Here is a 20,677-nt window from a genome sequence, read left to right on the forward strand (position 1 = left end):
TGGGAGTAAACGTGTTTCCCACCATGCCCACCCCTACCCAATCCCCTCCCCTTTCCCACCATATGTTTTTCAGACAGTTTCCTGTAGCCCAGCTGTCCCAGAACTTACTATGTAGATCAAGCTGGCCTCGAACTCAGTGAAATCCACTTGCTTATGACAAAAAAAAAAAAAAAAAAAAAAAAGTCCTGAATAACTTCTCAATATCTTCTTATCTTCAAGGAACATACTTCCCGCATATGTTGTAAATTTGTAAAAATTTGGATTTGTCCCTCTTCTCATTTCTGTCAGGCTACACTTGCCATTTCTGAAGGTGGTTGGATGCCGCTGACTCTCCTCCACCTACCTGTCTCTATGGCAACCACCTTTCAGAAAGCCTCTGAATTTATTTCCACGAAACAAGGGACAACTAGACTTAAATATGTTACTTCACTTAAGTCTCAAAAGCCTATGGTTTCTCAAATTCAGCACTATCAATGTTTAGGCTGAGTAACTATTTGTGCGTGGTGTCGTGTATGCTCTAACCCACTCAAGTCAATAATTTCCTTCTCCCAGTTTCAATAACCTAATATGCCAAAAGCCATTGCCAAAATGTCTCATGGGGCCGAAAATCACTCACAGCTGAGAATATTATTATAAAGGATTAAGTTCCGGATGTGCCATCTTTGGGCCTCATCGAAGCAAATGCACCAGAGGTGCTCCTTAAACTATCAACCACGTGTGATTGCTGATAACGAAGGACCTGGTTTTCTTCGCAGGGTAAGATCATTTTCTCTCCTAGCAAATCTGCAAAGCGCCCCCACCCCTCCACACCCCCACACCCCTGTTTCTGTGCAGTTACTTGTGCACTTAGAGTGACTTGTGGTTATAAATGAAAACATTCACATTGTCCTGTTTCACATAGAAATATATGAGCGATTTGGTGGTTCTCTGTGAGTTCAAGACCAGCCTGGTCCACAAAGTAAGTCCAGGACAGCCAAGAGTACACAGAGAAACCTTTGTCTCAGAAAAAAATTTTTTTTTAATTTTATGTGCATTGGTGGTTTGCCTGCATGTGTGTCTGGGTGAGGGTGTTGGATCCCCTGGAACTAGAGTTACAGACATTTTTGAGCTGCCATGTGGGTGCTGGCATTGAAACCAGGTCCTCTGAAAGAGCAGCCAGTGCTCTTAACTGCTGAGCCATCTCTCCAGCCCCTTAATATAACAGTGATTAGTGTTGACCTAATACAACTATCTTAAGGAAATAAAAAAAAAAATGTTGTCTTTATCACATTCTTACCTTTAGGGTTAAGGAAGGATAATCATCAAAATTATAGATATATTCCAATAATGTTATCTAAAAGTCATAAAGATGTTAGGTCAGATGGAAAAATGGCTACTAAACGGAATTAAATACACCCATGATAACCTATAAAAGTGTAACATCCTACACAGGGAAGATTGTATTAACAGGTAGTCTCTTCAGAGGAGCTCACTTCACACTGCTGTCTGTATTTGAAATTTCTCTGTATTCATGAGAATTTTTTTAATTGAAAATAGTTTTTTCATACAATGTATTCTGATTATGGTTGCCTCTTCCTCAACTCTTCCCAGAGTCTTCCCCGCCCAAATCCACATCCTCTCTTGCTTTCATTAGGAAACAAAGATGCATCTTTTAAAAAAGAAAGAAAAAAGGAAAAAATAATAAAATAAGATAAAAATAAAACAAACAAACTTGAATAGGAAAAAAAACCAAACAAACAGAAAAACAGAGCCAAAGAAAAAGCACAAGACACACGACACAGACACACACACAAGACACAGAGACACATGCATTGGCGTGATACACACAGACAGAAACCCCTTAAAAACCCAAAATTGGGAATCATAAAATAAAAGCAAAAGACCTGTCGGGTAAGAAAAGGAGAGTAGGTTGGGAAATGCCCAGTCAAAGCAATACCATTGAGTCCATTTGTATTGGCCATCTATGCTTGGGCGTGGCACCTGACCTTCAGAGTAGTTTGTATGCCCAGTAACACTTTACTGGAGAAAAGTAACTTTTCATTTGTGAGTGCTTATCAATTGCAGACAGCTCCTGTGTTAGGGATGGGGCTTGTATCCACTTCTCCACTCAGTGCTCTGGAACCACGTCTGGCACTGACCTGTGCTGGCCCTTTACATGTTGTTGCAGTCTCTGTAGGTTCACATGTGCACCAGCCCTGCTGTGTCTAGAAGGCCCTGTTTCCTTGATCTTCTCCATCCCCTCTGGGTTCTTTGCTGCTTCCTCTTGGACAGGGTTCCCTGAGCCGTGAAGGGAGGGGATAGATGAAAGGCATCCCATTTAGGACCGAGGGTCACAAGGTCTCTCATCCCCTGCACCTTGTTCAAGTGTGGATTTCTGTATGTGTTTCCATCTAATACAGGGAAAGGCTCCTTTGATAATGGCTGAGCAAAACACCGATCTATAAGTATAGCAGAATGTTGTTAGGAGACATTTTGTAGCTATCTTACTTTAGCAGAACAATCATATTTAGTTTGCCCCTAGGTCCCTAGGCAAGCTTCACAACAACAACAACAACAACAACAACAACAACAACAACAAATATATATATATATATATAAGATAAGCCTGATCATCAAACAGCCTGGGTCGTTTGGGGTTCCCATGGAGCCCCTTTGGCAAACAACACAATTATATATAATCCATTTCCAGTATTGGAAATGACAAAAGATACCCAGTTGGGGCTCAGTCTCCCTCATTATTTGGATATTCCATGTAGATCACTTTCATATATGTACGTATTTTAGGGAGTGTCTATTGAATTAGGTGGCGATACAACTCACCAACTGGACCTTGGTTTTCGTTGTCTGTCTTCAAATTCCCTCCCTCACCCCTCTTTCTTCCCCTTTCCTGTTAGATGCTCACATTTAGTGTCCCTCCCACCCGTGTCTATTCTGTTTCCCCTTCCTAGGGAGATCCCACCCTCACCCACATTATTCTTAGCCTCTGTTGTTATATGAAATACAACCTGTTTATTGAAGATTTAATAGCTAACATCCTTATATAAGTAAATACTATATTTGTCTTTTGGGGTCAGAGTTATCACTCAGCATGATTTTTTTCTAGCTGTATTCATTTAGGTTGGTATAAACATAAGATCATTTTGTTTGACATTTATTTAATATATTATACATGTTCAACTTATTTGAAAAGGTGAAAAATAGCTGTTATAATTTGTTCAGGTTGCTTAGAAATAGAAATTGGTGGTTGGTCACTTATAAATCTTACTAGATACTAAATTACTTAATTATAGAATAATCTTTATTTAGATTTTTGTGTATGTTTTCCAAGGAATAGGTAGATGATAGACAAATAGATGGTCTTCAAACACTTCAGAGATCTATAGAAAATGGCATTTAATAATAAAGGGCTTTTTTTTTTAAACATTTATTTATTATGTATACAAAGTTCTGCCTGCATGTACACCTGCAGGCCAGAAGAGGGCATCAACATTCATTATAGATGGTCGTGAGCTACCATGCCGTTGCTGGGGATTGAACTAGGGACCCTCGGAAGAGCAGGCGATGCTCTTCACCACTGAGCCATCTCTCCAGCCCTTAAAGGGCTTTTATGACAGAGACATTTGTTCCTGGCAGTGCCTCCAGTCTAATTATATGGGCATCAAGAAATATAGTGGCAGATAGCCACTGCACTGAGGAACTTTGCTTATCTCTACTGCTGATGAGAGAATGACCATCTGATATGATTAAGCCTGATACTGAGAAATTGACTGTCTAGCCTTGCGGAGACCAGGTGGCTAGTCCGTCAGGATTCTTGCTTCAGAGCAGTCTCTGAGATGCTTTGAACTGGCTGGCTGAAGGTACCATGGAGAGAAACTTGTGACAGTCCAGAAACAGTCTGTCAACTGCCTTGGGCCAGCTGGCTGAAGACTGGATGCCCCAACATGGAGAAGGAACTTATCACTGTCCAGACAATCAGCTCTCTGTCCTGTCAATACTTCTGGAAGTCGCTTGCTTACACTTCCTTCATATTAGATAGTTTTTCCTTCTGGGGTCTCTGATGGAGTTGAAGACTAGATAGCCACAGTTTTATTATAGGTTTAGTTAAAAGAATCAGTAGTATAGGATAGTGGAATAATTTCTTAAAAATTGTTGACTACAAATGGACTGGTCCTTATAAATGTTGACTTAATGGGTAATTCTTAGTTTGTTGTATATAGCTTATTTTATTAAATAGAAAGGGGGAGATGAAGGAGAGAAACCTGTTCTTTAGGATCCCAAGTGTGGGATCGAACAGTCTAGTAAGAAAACAGGTGATGTTAATTCCCTAGAAGAGCAACCACCTCCTGCAGGAGCTTAATTGCTAACAGATGAAAAAGATCCTGTGAACAGACTCTGGGAGCCCAGAACTGGCGGCAGCGTGGATTGGAGACTTGGGATAGATTTCGCTGTTCATCGCTGCTCTTCAAGACGCTCCTAGAGAAATCCGCTCGAGGGAAGGCTTCAGAGCTCCAGCTCCTGCTGAGGCTCTGGGGTCTGGTTATCCGAGGTTCCAGTGGAAGAAATCCTGCAGCTCCCAACCGAAGAAGAATCGTTCCTCAGAACTGATATCCTTAAGGTTTTGTTATTGTGTCCATTAATCCTCATTTCCTATGGTTTTGGTTAATTGGGTTATAATTGATGTAGGCTCGGTCACTAAGTTGTCAATAAAATATCCTGGCTAAGAAAATTGAGTCTACACATTGACCTGCAAATATCACAATTTTATTTCTTTAATAGCTGAGTAGTATTCAATTGTGTAAGTGTACCACATTTTCTGTATTAATTCATCTGTTAATGAACATCTTATACTCTTTTCAATATCTGGATATTATGAATAGAGCAGCAATGAACATGGTTGAGCAAGTGTCTCTAGGATGAAGCATCTTTGGGGATATGCCCGAATAGTATAGCTGGATCTTGGCATAGATTTATTCCCAGCTTCCGGAGTAACCACTACACTAATTTTCTTAGTGACTGTACAAGTTTGCAAGTCCCACTAGCAATTGATGAGTGTTCCCCTAACTCCACATCCTCACCAGCATGAACTGTCTTTTTTTTTTTTCTTTTCCATCTTGGGCATTCTGTCTGGTGTAAGGTAAAGTTTCAAAGTAGTTTTGATTTCCATATCTCTGATAACTAAGGATGCTGAAACAGGTTTTAAGTGTTTCTCATCCATTTGTGCTTCCCATTTTGAGAATACGTTGTTTGTACTTGTTCCCCATTTTTAATTGGATCATTTATTTACTTGATGTCCAGTTTTTTTTTTATAGCTCTTCATACATTTTAGATATTAACTCTCTATGATATGTAGTCAATAAAAGTCTTTTTCTATCCTGGAGCCTGACGATTTGTCCAAACAATGGTGACTTTTGTCATACAGAAGCTTTCCGGTTTCACACGGTTCCATTTATTAATTGTTGTTTATAATGCTGTGTTCTGTTTTTAAAAAGTCCTTTGCTGTGCTAATAAGCCCAAGATTAGCTCCGGCTTTCTCTTCTATTAGATTCAGTGCACCTGGTCTTCTGCTGAGGTCTTTGATGTACTTGGAGTTTAGTTTTGTGCATGGTGATAAGTATGTATCTATTTGGATTCTTCTACATGCAACCATCCAATTTGACCAGCACTATTTGTTGAAGTTTTTCTTTTTAAATTCCTTCTCAAGTCTCCGATGGGGTCGAATACCAGATAGTTTAGTCTTATAGTAAAGCTTAGTTGTTTAGGGGTTAGGATGTTTTTAGGTCTAGATAGATGTTCTAAGTTGGTAGCGCTGAGATATGATAGATATTGATTTACATTCAGAATTTTTGACTCACCAAGATAGGAAAAATGTTTTCCTCAAGATTGCCAAATACAAATAGCCAAAACACTATGAATGTAACATTTATATAATCCCTGATTGTTTCATGGTTCTTCTTGCTGTATGTAGTTTATTCATTTATGTGTAATAATCTAAATGTATGTGTAAAAAGAAATATAATTAAAGAAATAAATGTAATGTATTACCAGAAAAAATTCCAGTGTGTATTTCATACACACACACACACACACACACACACACATATCAAGTCCATAGGTGTGTAGATTTATGTCTGAGTAGTTCAATTCCATTTATCAATGTTTCTGTTTTTATGCCAATAACATGCTGTTTTTATTACTGGAGTTCTGTGGTACAATTTGATTTGTTTTTTGTTTTTGTTTTTTAACAGTCTCAAATTTTAGCACAATTGACTCCATGATGGAAGTACCATTTAAGCTGTAAATCTCGGGATGTAGGAAGCACCATCAGGCAACAAATGAAAACAAAGACCTAGTCCATCAAATTCTACAGTTCTGGGTAAGTCTGGGAAAGTACTAACCTTGCTTTTTGGCTACTATAGTTCCACTTCTGGTTAAGTGTTCTTGGTAACTGAAGTATGTCAACCCAGGACCTGGTTTTTTGTGCTTAAATGCTCCCCCGAAGAAAGGCTTGGGGCTACATTGAAATATCAAATACACAGTGTCACCACCAGCCCCTAATAAATGTTTTCTTCTGGCTTAAACCCATGTCTGAATAATCTTCTTTGATGTATACTCGCAACATGGTTGGTGATGGTGAAACCTTCAGCAATCCTTTTATTATTCAGGGTAGTTTCAGCTAGTGTGTGTGTGTGTGTGTGTGTGTGTGTGTGTGTGTGTGTGTGTGTGTGTTTCTATATGAACACGAAAATTGTCCCAAGTTCTGTAAAGAATTGTGTTGGAACTGTGGTGAGGATTGCTTTGAATCTGTAGATTCCTGTGGTAGGATGGCCGTTTTTACTATATTAGTCCTACTTTTCTATGAAGATGGGGCATGGTTCCATCTTCGGATGTCTTCTCAATTTCTTTCTTCAATGTCTTAAAGTTGTTAGTATTCAAGTCTTTCACTTGATTGGTTAGATTTACCTCCAAGGAAGGTTATGTTTTTTGAGTAATGTCAGGCTCATAAAAAGAATTAGGCAGCGTTTCTTCTACTTTCATTATGTAAAATAATTTCAGGAATATTGTTGTTAATACTTCTTTGAAAGTATTCTACGCTAAAACGATTTTGCCCTGGATTCTTTCATTGGAAGAATTCTAATAGCTACTCCTATTTAAGTAGAGGTTGTATGTCTGCTTAAATTACTTATCTGATACTGATTTAACTTTGGTAGGTGGTATGCATCAAGAAAATTATTTCATGCCTTTTAGATTTTCCCATTTGGTGGAGTATTGGTTTTTAAAGTATGTCCTATGATTTTCTGGATTTCTTCATTATCTGTTGGTATGCCTTCCTTTCATCCCTAATCTTATTAATTTGGATCTTCTCTCTCTGTCTTTCAGTTAAGTTGGCTAAGGGTATGGCAATCTTACTGATTTTCTCAAAGAACCAACTTTTTGTTTCATTGATTCTCTGTGTTGTTTTTTTGTTTGTTTCCTTCTATTTTATTGATTTCAGCTCAGAGTTTGATTATTTTTTGCCGTCTATTTTTTGGGTATGATTTCTTCTTTTTGTTCTAGAGCTTTCAGGCATGCTGTTAAGTTGTTAGTATGGGATCTCTCCAAATTCTTAATGTGAAGTTGCTTATTAAAATAGCCTTCATTGTGTCCCATAAGTTTGAATATGCTGTGTTTTCATTTTCATTACATTCTAAAATGTTTTAATTTCTTTCGTAATTTCTGTCTTGACCTATTTTTTTTCATTCAGTAGTGAGTTGTTCAGTATCCATGAATTTTTAAGTTTTCCGTTGTTTCTGTTGTTGTTGACATCAACCTTTAATTCATGGTGGTGAGGCATAGCCATATCCGACAGAAACAGTTCCTACAAAGCTGAGCCGCATAACTGCAATCACTGTTGCTCTATCTCTCACTTTAGGTTTTGCTCTCTGCATGTTGCATTCTTGGGAACTTTCTCATTTTATGTCTTTTCCTAAAAAATATGTCTGAGTCTTTTTAGGCAAGTTCTGAATTTACTATCCCTTCTGCTTTTAGGGAAATAGGTTTATCTGACCCTATTTGGAAGTCTTTCTTATGTCCGGGAGATTGTGATAAATAAGTACAAATAAGGAAAAACTAGGAATTTCTAAATGAGGCCACGTGACTCAAGGAATCTTCTTGGGGTATTCTTCACTCCTAAGCAAAACCAAACAGTATAATTGGTACAGATAAACAGAGATAATTGACAAAGTATGACTGGCCAGTAGAATTGGTAACAGGCTCAAGATCTTTTTATTTATTTATTTATTTATTTTACAATATGCTTAGAGCTTTCTGAAAATGTAGTTTAAGATAGGGGATCATACAGGGTACACCCAAGCAGGAATAGAACTGAGAAAATAAGATAAATTTACTAAAATAATATTTTTCTATTTATAAAGTAGACATTGAAATGATATAGTAAACAGAGTTATGTATTAGTATTTACTATTTATAAAGAAACCAGTTCAGATAGCTTCTGTTTGTCTGGCATGCTTTAAAACAACAAATACTTGAGCCAGGCATGGTGGCACATGCCTTTAGTGCCAGACTCTTTTTTTTTTTTTTTTTTTTTTTTAAGTTTTTCTTTTCCGTTTTTTTTTGAGACAGGGTCTCTCTGTGTAGTCTTGGCTATCCTGGACTCGCTTTGTAGAGTCCAGGCTGGCTTCGAACTCACAGTGATTTCACTGCCTCTGCTGGGATTAAAAGCATGTGCCACATACCAGCAGTCCCAGAACTCCTTTGGGATGCAGATCTCTGTAAATTTGAGGCCAGCCTGATCTACAAAGTGAGTTCGTGACAGCCAGGGCTACACAGAGAAACTCTGTCTCCAAAAACCAAAAATCAAACCTGTGTAAATAAAGAAGCAACATGATTACTAGTCGGCCAGAGCTGTGAAATTCCCCTAGCCACCTTTCCTGACTCACTTGTGCCTCACCAAATCCCTGTCTTCTCCTGGCCACCCTGTCAATGACTGGAGAAGGCCCTCCTGGCAGTGGTCAGATAGAATGCAGGGTGCTATATCAATATTATTGGATCTAGTTAGACTTGTTTTTTAAATCCAAACGTGGTCAATTTTGGAGAAATTTCAAAGAGCTACTGAGTAAAGGATATATTCTTTTGTGTTTGAGTGAAATGTTCTGTAAATGCCTGTTATGTCCATTTGGTTTATTCTGTCATTTAGCTCCATAATTTCTCTATTTAGTCTTTATTTGGATGACCTGTTTATTGGTGGGAGTGGAATACTGAATTCATTATTACTATTACTGTGTGAGGGTCAATATGTGATATGCATTATAATAATGTTCCTTTTATGAACTTGAGTGCCCTTGTGTTTAGTGCACAAATATTTAGAATTGCAATATCCTCTTGGTAGATTTTTCTTTGATGAGTATGTAGCATCCTTTTTTTTTTTTTTTTTTTTTTGTAAAAATCACTTTTATTTCCCCAGATGATGAGACAAGAACCATACCCAAACTGAGCCTAGAGTGTTTTCTTCTCTGTTCTAACTATCCCTAGGCCTAGGAACTTCTAGCCTCATACAGTTGAATCATCTGCAAGCCCAGACCTTGAAGGCTTCAGCTTCCAGCCTCCATCTGCTATCCTAGGCTTAGACTGTTTCAGCCTCAGATACTTCTGCCAAATAAACTCACCCATTTTAGCTCTTTCTGAACTCTGGCTGGCTGGTTCAACTCAGCTGTTCTGGTTCAAATGCCTCTCCAAGCTGACTAATTCAAACTGACTTCTGTTGGCTTCTCACTGAATTGCTTTCCTTGGCCTCATACTAACTTTGGCAATCTGCTCTAATCCTCTGGCTTGTTCTGACTTCACCTATGAACTGTCTCTGTAATACTGTCTCTGTAAAACTGCCCTTTCTCTCTCTGTCTCTGTCTCTCTCTGTGTCTCTGTCTCTGTCTCTCTCTCTGTCTGTCTCTCTCTGTCTGTCTCTCTCTCCCCTCTCTGTGCTGCCCTTAAGTAGCCTCTTTCCTGTGCTGTTCTCCCGAGAGTTAGGCGTATTCTATTTCTGACTCATTCTGTCAAATCTCTCTCTGAGTCATCACTTTTCCTGCCCCTTAGTTAGGCATCACTTTCTAACATGGCTACTTTCTTCGACAAACAAAACAAAAAAACTTACCTATATTGTTAAGGATTAAAGATGTGTACTGAAGACTTGTCTGCATCCCGGCCAGATCATACTATAATCTAGAGTGTGTCTGCATTACAGCTGGATCACATTGACCTAGAAGGCCTTTGGGTGGGATCCCTTGCTAGAGCAGCCATGTTACTGGATTAAAATTTCTCTATGCTTTCCTATATCTTTTAATTAGTTTTGGTTTGAAGTCTATTTTGTCAGACATTAAGATGTGCCTCCTTGCTTCTTACATCCATTTGCCTGCAATATTTTCTTCTATTCATTTACCCTTAGGTGATGTCATTGGGTGCAATAAAAGTTAGCTCCTGGTTTCAAAACCAATCTGCTAATTTGTGTCTTTTTATTGAATAATTAAGACTGTTGATGTTGGGAGTTAATAAGCAGTGGTTTTTATTCTCATTATTTTATTGTTGTAGTATGTGTTTAGATAGATAGATACTGTTTCAGTTTGGTTTTATCATGGAATCTCTTACTTTCTCCGTGTTTTTTGATTGAAAGTTTTGGTAGGTATAGTAATTTGGACTGGCGTCTGCGCGTTCTTAGAATTTGTAGAGCTTCTAGCCAGGCGTGGTGGCGCACACCTTTAATCCCAGCACCGGGAGTCAGGGGCAGGTGGATCGCTGTGAGTTCAAGGCCAGCCTGGTCTACAAAGTAAGTCCAGGACAGCCAAGGCTACACAGAGAAACCCTGTCTTGAAAAACCAAAAATAAATAAATAAATAAAAATGAAAAAATAAGAAAGAAAGAAAGAAAGAAAGAAAGAAAGAAAGAAAGAAGGAAAGAAGGAAAGAAAGAGAAAGAAATTCTTCCAGGCTCTTCTGGCTTTTAGAGTCTCTACCGAGAAGTTAGATGTTACTCTAATAGATGTGGCTTTATACGTTACTTGATCTTTTCCCCTTGAAGCTTCTAATGTTTCTTCTTCATTCTATATGTTTAGTGATTATTATATGTTCTGATTCATTCTGTTTGGTGTTCTGCATCCTTCTTATACCATGATAAGCACCTCCTTACTTAGATTAGGGAAATTTTCTTTTATAATTTTGTTAAAAATATTTTCTATGCCTTTGACCTGGGTTTTCCCTCCTTCTTCTGTTTCTTATTATTGTTAGATTTGGTCTTTTCACAGTGTCCCAGAGTTCCTGGATGTTTTGCGCCTAGATAGCCCAAGATAGCCATTTCTTCTGTCTTCAATGCTGAAGATTAGCTGTGCCATCTCTTGCTTTGTTTATTTGTTTGGTTTTTGTTTCATTGTTGTTGTTTTTGTTTTTGTTTTTTGGTGAGGCTTACCTCTGAGCACCCTATTTGGGTTTCTAAGTTTTTCATTTCCAACTTCATTCGTTTGGATTCTCTTTATAGATTTTATTTCTAGTTTCATGTCTTGAACCATTTACTGTGTTTCATTCCAGTATTTGTTTGTGTCTTCATTAATTGACTTAATCATATGCTTATTAAGGTCATTGATCATATTCACAATAGCTATTTTTGAAGCTCTTATCTTGTGTTTTTGCAGTATTACATTCCTCAGGGCCTGCTGTGGTAGGGTTGCTGGGTTCTAGTGCGGCCATCTTGTCCTGGTTACCATCGATTGTGTTTTTATGCTGATGTCTAGGCATCTCGGTTTGGAATGATTGGGACTCTTGGTGTTGATATCTGGCCTTGTCTTTGTAGGATGAGTTTCCCTCCTTGGTTTCTATGGTCTTGTCTGGACCTTAGGGATATATGGGGGCTGTGGGTTGCCTGGTGAGGAGTGCTTCTGAGTCCCTGCCAGGTGTGGCCACTGGGGATCCTAGGCAGAACTTGTTTCTAGGTATGCGGAGCTGACACTTAAGAATGAGGATGGACTAGAATGGTGGGAGAGGTAGAGGTTCCACTAAAGGGTCTGCCAGGGGGATCTAATTCCCTGGCTAGCATGGCCTGAGGGTTTTCCTGAGAGAGAGGTCTTGAAAGCTATAGGAGAGGCGCTGCTTAGTTTCCTGGGAGTAGGGAAGAGAAGAAGGAGAACAGATGGCCTGCTACTAAGCTGGAGATAACGGAGGGTTCCTCAGAGAAAAATCAACTGTCCCTAGCCCCTAAAAGAGTGACACTGCTGTTAAATATTCCACAAGGCTGAGAGACTGACTCAGGCTTTGGTGATTGTGGGATGCTGGAATGTTGCAGGGCCAGAGTCGAGCTATCTTCTGCTGCCTCTTGACTCTGGATAGCCATTTATTGAGCAATTCTGTTTGTCCTGTGCTTCCTAGTGGCTATCAGGTAAAATCCTCTTTTGCAATGTGCAAACTCATGTATTATATTTGTGTTTTTAAAAACTATATGTATTTTTTGTTTGTGTGTGTCTTTTGTGAGAAGCATATATATCTATCAACATCAAGTGCACTTGATTTGGAGTCATTAAGCCAAGTAACTTCAAGGTGCATATACATGCCACTTCCGGTCTCAGTTTTACCAAGTTTAAAAAAAATGAGCAAATGTGCTGGCTGTTGTTTTGTTTTTAATCAAATGGGAAGAACCTGGGAGTCTTCCTGGAGAACATGCCTCCTTCAGATTGGCCTGTAAATATGTCCTGGGACATCTGACTAACGATTGATGTGGGAGGGCTCAGGTCACCATGGGCAGCGCCAACCCTAGGCGGGTGGTCCTAGGAGAGTCAGCACATTGTGGAGAGGAGGCCAGTGCGCAGTGTTCATTCTTCCACGGTTCCTGCTTCGGCTTCAGTTTCTGCCTGAGTGATGCGCCCTGATTGTAAGCCAGAGAAAACCCTCCTTCCACAAGCTGTTTTTGATCAGTGTTTACCACAGAAACAAGAAGAAAGCTAGTACGGAAGTTTAGACTAGATACTCCAGATACATGTTAGTTTAAAATCCTAAATATTTGTTGGTAGCAGTAACTGTGGAGTGGATCACAGTGGTCATTATTAAGCAGGCCACTAGATGGCAGCCTTGTCATAGATTATTTTGCTGTCCAGCCAGTATTTTAAATGTCAAAATAACCGGACTAGTTGAACAAGAACATGCTTTTTTCCAGTGATATGAATTGATTGTTAGAACTGTGCTACTTTAATTAGGGAGGGCAAATGGCTTTCAGTTCCCAGGGCCACTTAGCATCGCCACATGCTTGACTTGTGTTTCCACTAACACGTCTCTCTTTATCTTTAAAGGAATGATGCTCAGAAGTGAGTTTCTGTGCTATCGAATTTGGTAATTTTACTCTCTTCCCCTCAGTAACTTGAAAAGGGATTGTCCAAAATATCTGTGATTTAAGGGACTGTCCAGCTGGGCATAGTGGCACATGCTTATAATCCCAGGGTCCCAGGATGATAAAGGCTAAGGTGAGGAGAGGATTGCCAATTTGACCAGTTTGGGGCACATAACAAAATCTTGTCTTGGACAATAAAACCATCATTCAAGTGAATAAAGAAAAAGAAATAATGAAATAAAAATAAAGCAGTATTGATTCTGGACACAAAAGTAATGTTATTCAGGAATTCCTATTCTTCCTTGAACCCTGTTAGAAGGTAATTCACTTTTTCAAGTTAGAAACTGCATGGATGAACAAAGGATGCAGAAATTCACAAACACCCAGTCAATCCCTGGTCCAGATTTTGACACCTTCCTGTTTTCCTATGAGGCCATGGATAAAAACTTGGAAAGGATTTTCTTTGAGAAAGGAAACAACGCTTATAGTATTTCTGCATCAGACTATTTAACAGTTTTTATTCCACCCCATTAGCCTTAATTAACAGCTATTTTTTTTTCAAATAAATACTAGTATCTAATTTTGGTTCACAGGAATTCAATGATACAAGGGAATCTGTGACAGTAGCAGGACCAAGAGACGACAGTGACCGTGGATAAGAACGAGGGAATAAAACTTTGTTATATCATTTAAAGATAATAAATGCAATCATTACAGCCTTGATACTGCAGGCACGTTTAAGAATGTATACATCTACCCTCTCCATCTTCTGTGATATGTGAGTTTTTATTCATAATGATTTTATACAAACTGGTTCAGATGAAGCTTTGGTGTCAAAAGTAGAAAGTTTTGCTTACATGAGAGAGTCATTTAGAAAATGCATGCATGTGAAAATTGAGACTGAACAGTGGGATCATGCGATATAAAGGATGAGTGTTAACACTGGTTTATTATCTTAGTAAACTGAGGAAAAGAATACAAACATATGCAAGTGCTATATGATGAGTGAGCTGCAGCAAATGCAAAGTGCTGGATAGTTAGTATGCCCTCAGGCCTTGGCATAACGGACTCCATGGTAGAAGTAGCTCTCATGCTATAAAACTCAGCATGTAGACAGCCTCACCAGCCAAACAAAGTCCATAGTTCTGGGAAAGTCTCTAGATATGCTAACCTTGCTCTTTTGGCTTCTGTGTCTTCACTTATGGCTAATTGTTGTTGTTAACTGAAGTATGTCAACCCAGGACATGGTTTTTGTGCTTTAAAAGCTCACCCCGAGAAAGGCTTGGGGTTATACTGGGACCCCAAACACCCAGTGTCATGGTTGCCAGGCAGCTAGTGAAGACTTTCTATTGGTTTAAACCGATGTCTGCGTAGTCTTCTGTGGTGGACAACAGAAATCAGATATTTACCCATGGGTGAGAAAATAGGGACAGTCTCGGAGGAAATGCTGAGATCCAGCCATGACTGAGAACACGGCGTTCCAGCTGCATGGGGCCTACCTTTGTCTTGCTTTTCCTGTTCTGTTTGCAACGTGAAGGAGGCCAGGACCTGAATAGAGACTTCACCAAGGAACAGTTTTATTGTCAGCTCGTTCCTGAGGGGGAAACAGAGATTTTTTTTTCCTATTTTATGCCATCTGCCATTCAGACTTTCTCCCTCTTTTTTAATGCTCTTGATTAACTTATTCTTTGGACAGTGTAATTTGCTTGTTGCATGCCATTTCCAGGTGGTTTCAGAGAAGGAGCCAGGCAACGTCTCCATCATCTGTGTCCGCATGTGTATGCTGCTTGATTTTCTATATCCACTCCAGCCAATCTTAGGCTTTACAAGATTGTTAACGGATTTAGAGTCAATAAATAACCAGAAAATGTTTGTTATTTCAGTGTGGGAACTTCATGTTTATTTGTCCATTAGTGGGGAAGACAATTCTTACTTTGATTACATTGTAGGATCATTGGTCCTGTTACTGTGTTTAGGCGTTGTGAGTGTTCCCATTGTAAACCCTGTGACGCTTTTCTAAGTCAGTTGTAAAACTGTGTCTCAGATTTTATATTTCCCCTCAAGCTCAGGCATCCAGGCAAGAAAATTAACCTTTGTTAAATGAAATAAAATGTTAAAGGCTCAAAACAAGGAAGTGCCCTAGTGCTTCAAACCTGATTGCTGTTTCCAACCCTTAACCTACAACTCAACAGTCCAGCTCTGAAACTCAACAACCGGGTGAGAAAGTTGGACATTCTGGAAAGCTTACTGTTCTCACAACATAATTCCTAAGGTTGCTCAGTCATGGGAAGAAAGAACAGTGAGGGCTCCAGAGGAAATGTCAGGGTTTTATTCCAATGTTGTTTGTTTCATCCACACAAGTAAACAGCCAGGTGTTTGTGTATTTTACTTCCATTTTTGTATTTGTTTTGTTGTTTTGTTTTGTTTTCTTTTGTTTTGTTTTGTTTTTCGAGACAGGGTTTCTCTGTGTAACAGTCCTGACTGTCCTGGACTCAACTTTGTAGACCAGGCTGACCTTGAAGTCACAGAGATCCACCTGCTTCTGCCTCGGGTGAGCTAGGATTAAAAGTGTGTGCCACCACGCCCAGCGTTTCACTTCCGGTTTTTAATTTTAACGTAAAGTGTGTTCTGGAGGTAGAAGCCAACAGAACACAGCTGCACCTTGAAGTCAGATCATACTGTTTCTACCTTTTCAGTAAGCAAGCCAGGGTGTGGCGGAAGTGAAAGGCTCTCTTGTGTTGAATGCCTTCCTGGAAAACCGTAACTTTCAGACGCCAGTTGCCTGCACTCTTCCACTTTCATCAGATTCCTTCAGAGATAACGTGGGTGAACCTGGAGCCTGTTGGTGAGCTTTGAGTCAGCGACAAAACCTCTAGGGAGATTTTTCTCTTCTCACTGACTTCAGAGAAAACCGAGCTCAGACACATGAGGCATGCTGAGGATAATTGGGCCAAGGTTTGTTTCCGTTTTTTGTTTGTTGTTGTTGTTTTGTTTTGTTTGAAATATTTTTAAGAAAGAATTATTGAGATGAGCCAATGATAATGTATGATTTTTAGTAAATTTATTTTGAATTTAAAGACAATCATGTGGGGATGATATTTGGGAATCCACCTACCTCGACAAACATACTGCCTGAAAGTTGATGCTACTTATTGCTCTACTTGTATAGTTAAGGAATTAAGAATAAATTTGAGGAGAATAAAAGTCCCTCCTCCCTACCCGCCAGCAACCACCTTACTTGGTGATTTTAAGTTGCTTTGCATAAACAAGTGAGTAATCATAACATTAACACTTAAAAAAAAAAACTTTGATGCAGGAATTGTCAAACTTTCTTGATTCTTTGTTTTTTGAGTCATGGTTTTACTGTATAGCCCAAGGTGGTCTGGAACCCACCGCCCTCCTAGTTCAGCCTGTCTAGTGTGGGATATAGCTATGTGTCATTGTACCAGGCTCTCACAGAACTTTTTCTGGAAAGGAAAAGATAACAAACACGCAGGCTTGTAGACTATGGAATCTGTTCCACAGTAGTCAGCTCTACTCCTGAGGCACAAAAACAGCCATGTGAAATACATAAATGACTGAAAGTGAATGTCATTCAAAACAACGCTATCTACAAAAATATCAGTGTCCAGGCCACTGCTCACTCTTTCCTGGTTTATTACATGCTTGCATTCTTAACCTGTCCCAGGTCCCCACAGCAACTGCTTAATGAATACTAACAAACTTAAAATTCTCCGTAGGGTCCTCCTTGTTACTTAGTTTCTTTTAGATTTGTATATTGTAGTCTGGTTATCCTGTATTATGTGACGAATACTAACAAACTTAGTGAGGTAGACTCAGTTGCCTTTATGCACTAATGAGTGAGGAAGACAAAGCTCAGAGAGTTGAATTAGCCTGCTTAAAGCTACACAGTAGTAAACACATAGCTGAGCTTTGCCATCCAATCCATCTGCCTTGGGCCGTGTTACTCTATGCTTTCAACTTGCCTTTCTATTGAAAGACTTCCACAAGAACCCTAGCAAATGTGGTGGAATCTTACCCTCTCCAGCTGGTGAGTGCTATAAATTAAAAGTCAGACTATTTTTCCAAAGAACAGGCTTTCCAAAGGGTTCTTGGATCCATCTTGATAATATGAATCAAACTATCTTTGAAAATAACTCACTCATATTTCTATTCATATTTTATCTTAAAGGTAGGATTTGGATTTCCTAATTTACAAATGTATTTAGTAAACTTTTTGTTTTATTTAGTCCTTTTGAAAGCAAAAGAAAAACTGTTCGGGGGCATAGTGTACTTACACCTGAGTCTCTGTCTCTGTCACTGCTGTCTCTCTGTGCCTTTCTCTCTCTCTCTCTCTCTCTCTCTCTCTCTCTCTCTCTCTCTCTCTCTCTCTCTCTCTCTCTCTCTCTCTCTCTGGCATTATGCACGTACACCCGAGTGTTTTTCTGCTGTCTTTGTCTCCCTCTTTCTCCCTCTCAACATGTCTTTCTTAGAAAGAAAAAAAAATCCTCAAAGCATAACTTTCTCTTCCTACTATCTTTCCAAGCCATGAAATTAAAGAGTAGACTTTTGCACATGGAACCAGTGAGAAAGCTTTGGAAAGTAGCCTTGAAGGAGAATTATAATGCATCACGAATTCATTCCCGTTCTCTTTCGAGATTTGACAAGCTCTGAAGCACTTCGTCTTTGGGTGGATGGTGTGGATAATGGGGAAAGTGTATGCAGTTTCACCACATGGTTGCCAGATCGGTATTCAGGCAGAACCCTGCCTGAATTCATTTGGTGAGACAAGTATATTGACAAATCTCAGTTGGTGTTTCTCTACCAAGAAATGGACACTCACTGTTTTGTTCCCCGTTTTCCAGCTAGCTCCGCCTGATTCCTGGGGAGACTGAGGTTGAATGGAAAAGTAATTGGTCAGAGAGTTGCCCACATTTTCAATGTCAGGCTTTTTTATGATATAGGGCTCTTATGAAACTCCTCAGATTGTCCAGGTCATCTCGACAGAAGGCTTCTGAAAGAGAACACAGACCTAAAGCAAGGGTGTAGTTAATGTTCTTAAATGTCAGGGACCCCTGATGAACTCTTCTTCAGTTCAGAGGTTACCTCTCAAGCAATCAGATCTGAACGGTACAAGCCTGTATGTGAACTTCTAGGATGGAGACTCGTGTGGCATTTTCACGATGTAGCCGTTTGACTTCTAGAGCTTGACCCGGTTTTTAGACTAGGGTCACTTTTTTGGGGGGGGGATGGAAAAAAACCTCTTTAAAACTCTGAGTGCCTTTTGGATGAACTGTTGTTCTGATTCAATGAAGACACTATATGTAATTTATTTTGTGGGCGTGCTGACACAAAGCATGGTGTGACTAACATTAACATCACACTCATCAAGGTGTATTTAGCTTAGTAGTGCACTGGGGCAGCAGTGTCCTACGTATCCATCTCTGTTCTAGGAGATCCCACACTCCGTCATCCTCTAGCATGCTTTTCTTTCTTTCTTTCTTTCTTTCTTTCTTTCTTTCTTTCTTTCTTTCTTTCTTTCTTTTAACCTATCTTTCAAGCCTGGCCTCTCGGAGTTTGTCTCCATGCCTTATTTGCTCATCTAACCATGAGGTGCACATGTCACTTGTGTTTGAATATTTTCTTACTGTATTGTTTTAAGAAAAATGAGCCCCTCTCTCTCTCTCTCTCTCTCTCTCTCTCTCTCTCTCTCTCTCTGTGTGTGTGTGTGTGCGCGCGCGCGTGCGTGTGCACACACATGCAATTAGGTCCAACTGGGAGAAAATAGATTCTATTTCAGATACTATGTTAAATTATAGTTCTGTAGGACAATCAATTAAATATATGATATTAAGGTACATGATTGCATGGGGATTAAATTAAATTTTGAAAGCCAGATGTTTTAAGGGGAATTCTTTGCAAATGAAGCAGAAAATACACGAATGACAACAGTATATACAGCATGCTACACGTGTAAACCATTTTATCTCTCCTTAGAGACACAAAAGCAGAAATATGTGATATTTGAGTCCCCAAATTGTCTGAAGAGTTGATCAATTATTCACTTATGGAATTAGAATTGATATTCTAGGAAACCAGAGCACTAATTTTAATGATTATTCCCAGAGAGATATAATTATGCTCTTCTTTGTTATTTCTGGCAAAACAGACTTTATCAGAAAGACCAAAAAACAAAAAAATGTAATTTTATATTAGCAGTAGAGAAATGGGTCAACTCGCCTCACGTTCTGTTTTTCAAACTCATTTTATTATATATTTATTTAGTTATGTGCATGAGTGTGCACATGTATGTATGTATGGTTATATGCCCACACACCCACATGAGCATGCATGAGTGGTTGGGTGGCACAGTGAAGAGCAGAGATCAGACAAGTTGGTGACAGTACAGTCCCAAGGGATTAAACGCTGGTCCTCAGGCTTGGGGACCAGAACCTTTATTTGCTAACTAGAAACAGATTTCATTCCTGGCCATCATTCTGGTCTGCTGCTCAAGTGCGCTTCTAGATACAGCACAAAGCCAGCATTTCCACAGAGGGTTCGTGCTGTCCAGAGCAAATCGATGACAGCGTGACTATGACTTCCTTGTCTCTCCAAAAAGAAAAACAGAGTTTTCACATTTCCAAATGTCATTATGTATTCAGTCTAGAAAACTTGGAAAAAAAATAATATTCCATGAAATTACATAAAACATGGTTCATCATATTGCCATAAATAATCTCTGTTATAGTTTTGGTGTTTTCCTTCCAGTCCTAGTCCATATATGTTACGTCACTGTGTAAGGTCACCTTTGAGGTCACAGTAAGAATACTAACAAAATAAATCTCTCCTCTTTGTCTGAGATTCTGTTGTGCAACAGAGGGTGCACCTGCCTTGTGATCTTTCCAATGTTCTCACTGTAATGGAGGGATGGTTCACACAGAGGGGAGAGATGCCCTCCTCTCACCCCCCCCACCCCTGCCCCCCGCTTTGTGCCATCTTTTCTCACTCAAGCCATTTGTCACTCTTTCTTTTGGAGTCCCTGTGTAGTTCTCTCTCCTCTTGACTCAGATATGAGTCCCTAGGGTTAGGAAGTGGGTATCGTCTCCTTCAGGCTTGCAACCTCACTCCCTTTCCCTCTAAATGTTTTCATACAAGTAAAATTTGGCTGCAGCGGAGGCCGTTACATGGACATATTCGGCAAGTATCCTTAGAATACATTAACAGTAGCTATACCATTGTAGTGTCTGAGAAAGGCCTGAGAGAGTGGGACAAGGTGCATCATTATCTCCCCTGTGTTGGAAATAATGGTGCAGTCAGTGAGAGT

This window comes from Acomys russatus, chromosome 9, assembly GCF_903995435.1.
Source record: "Acomys russatus chromosome 9, mAcoRus1.1, whole genome shotgun sequence".
Lineage (NCBI taxonomy): Eukaryota > Metazoa > Chordata > Mammalia > Rodentia > Muridae > Acomys > Acomys russatus.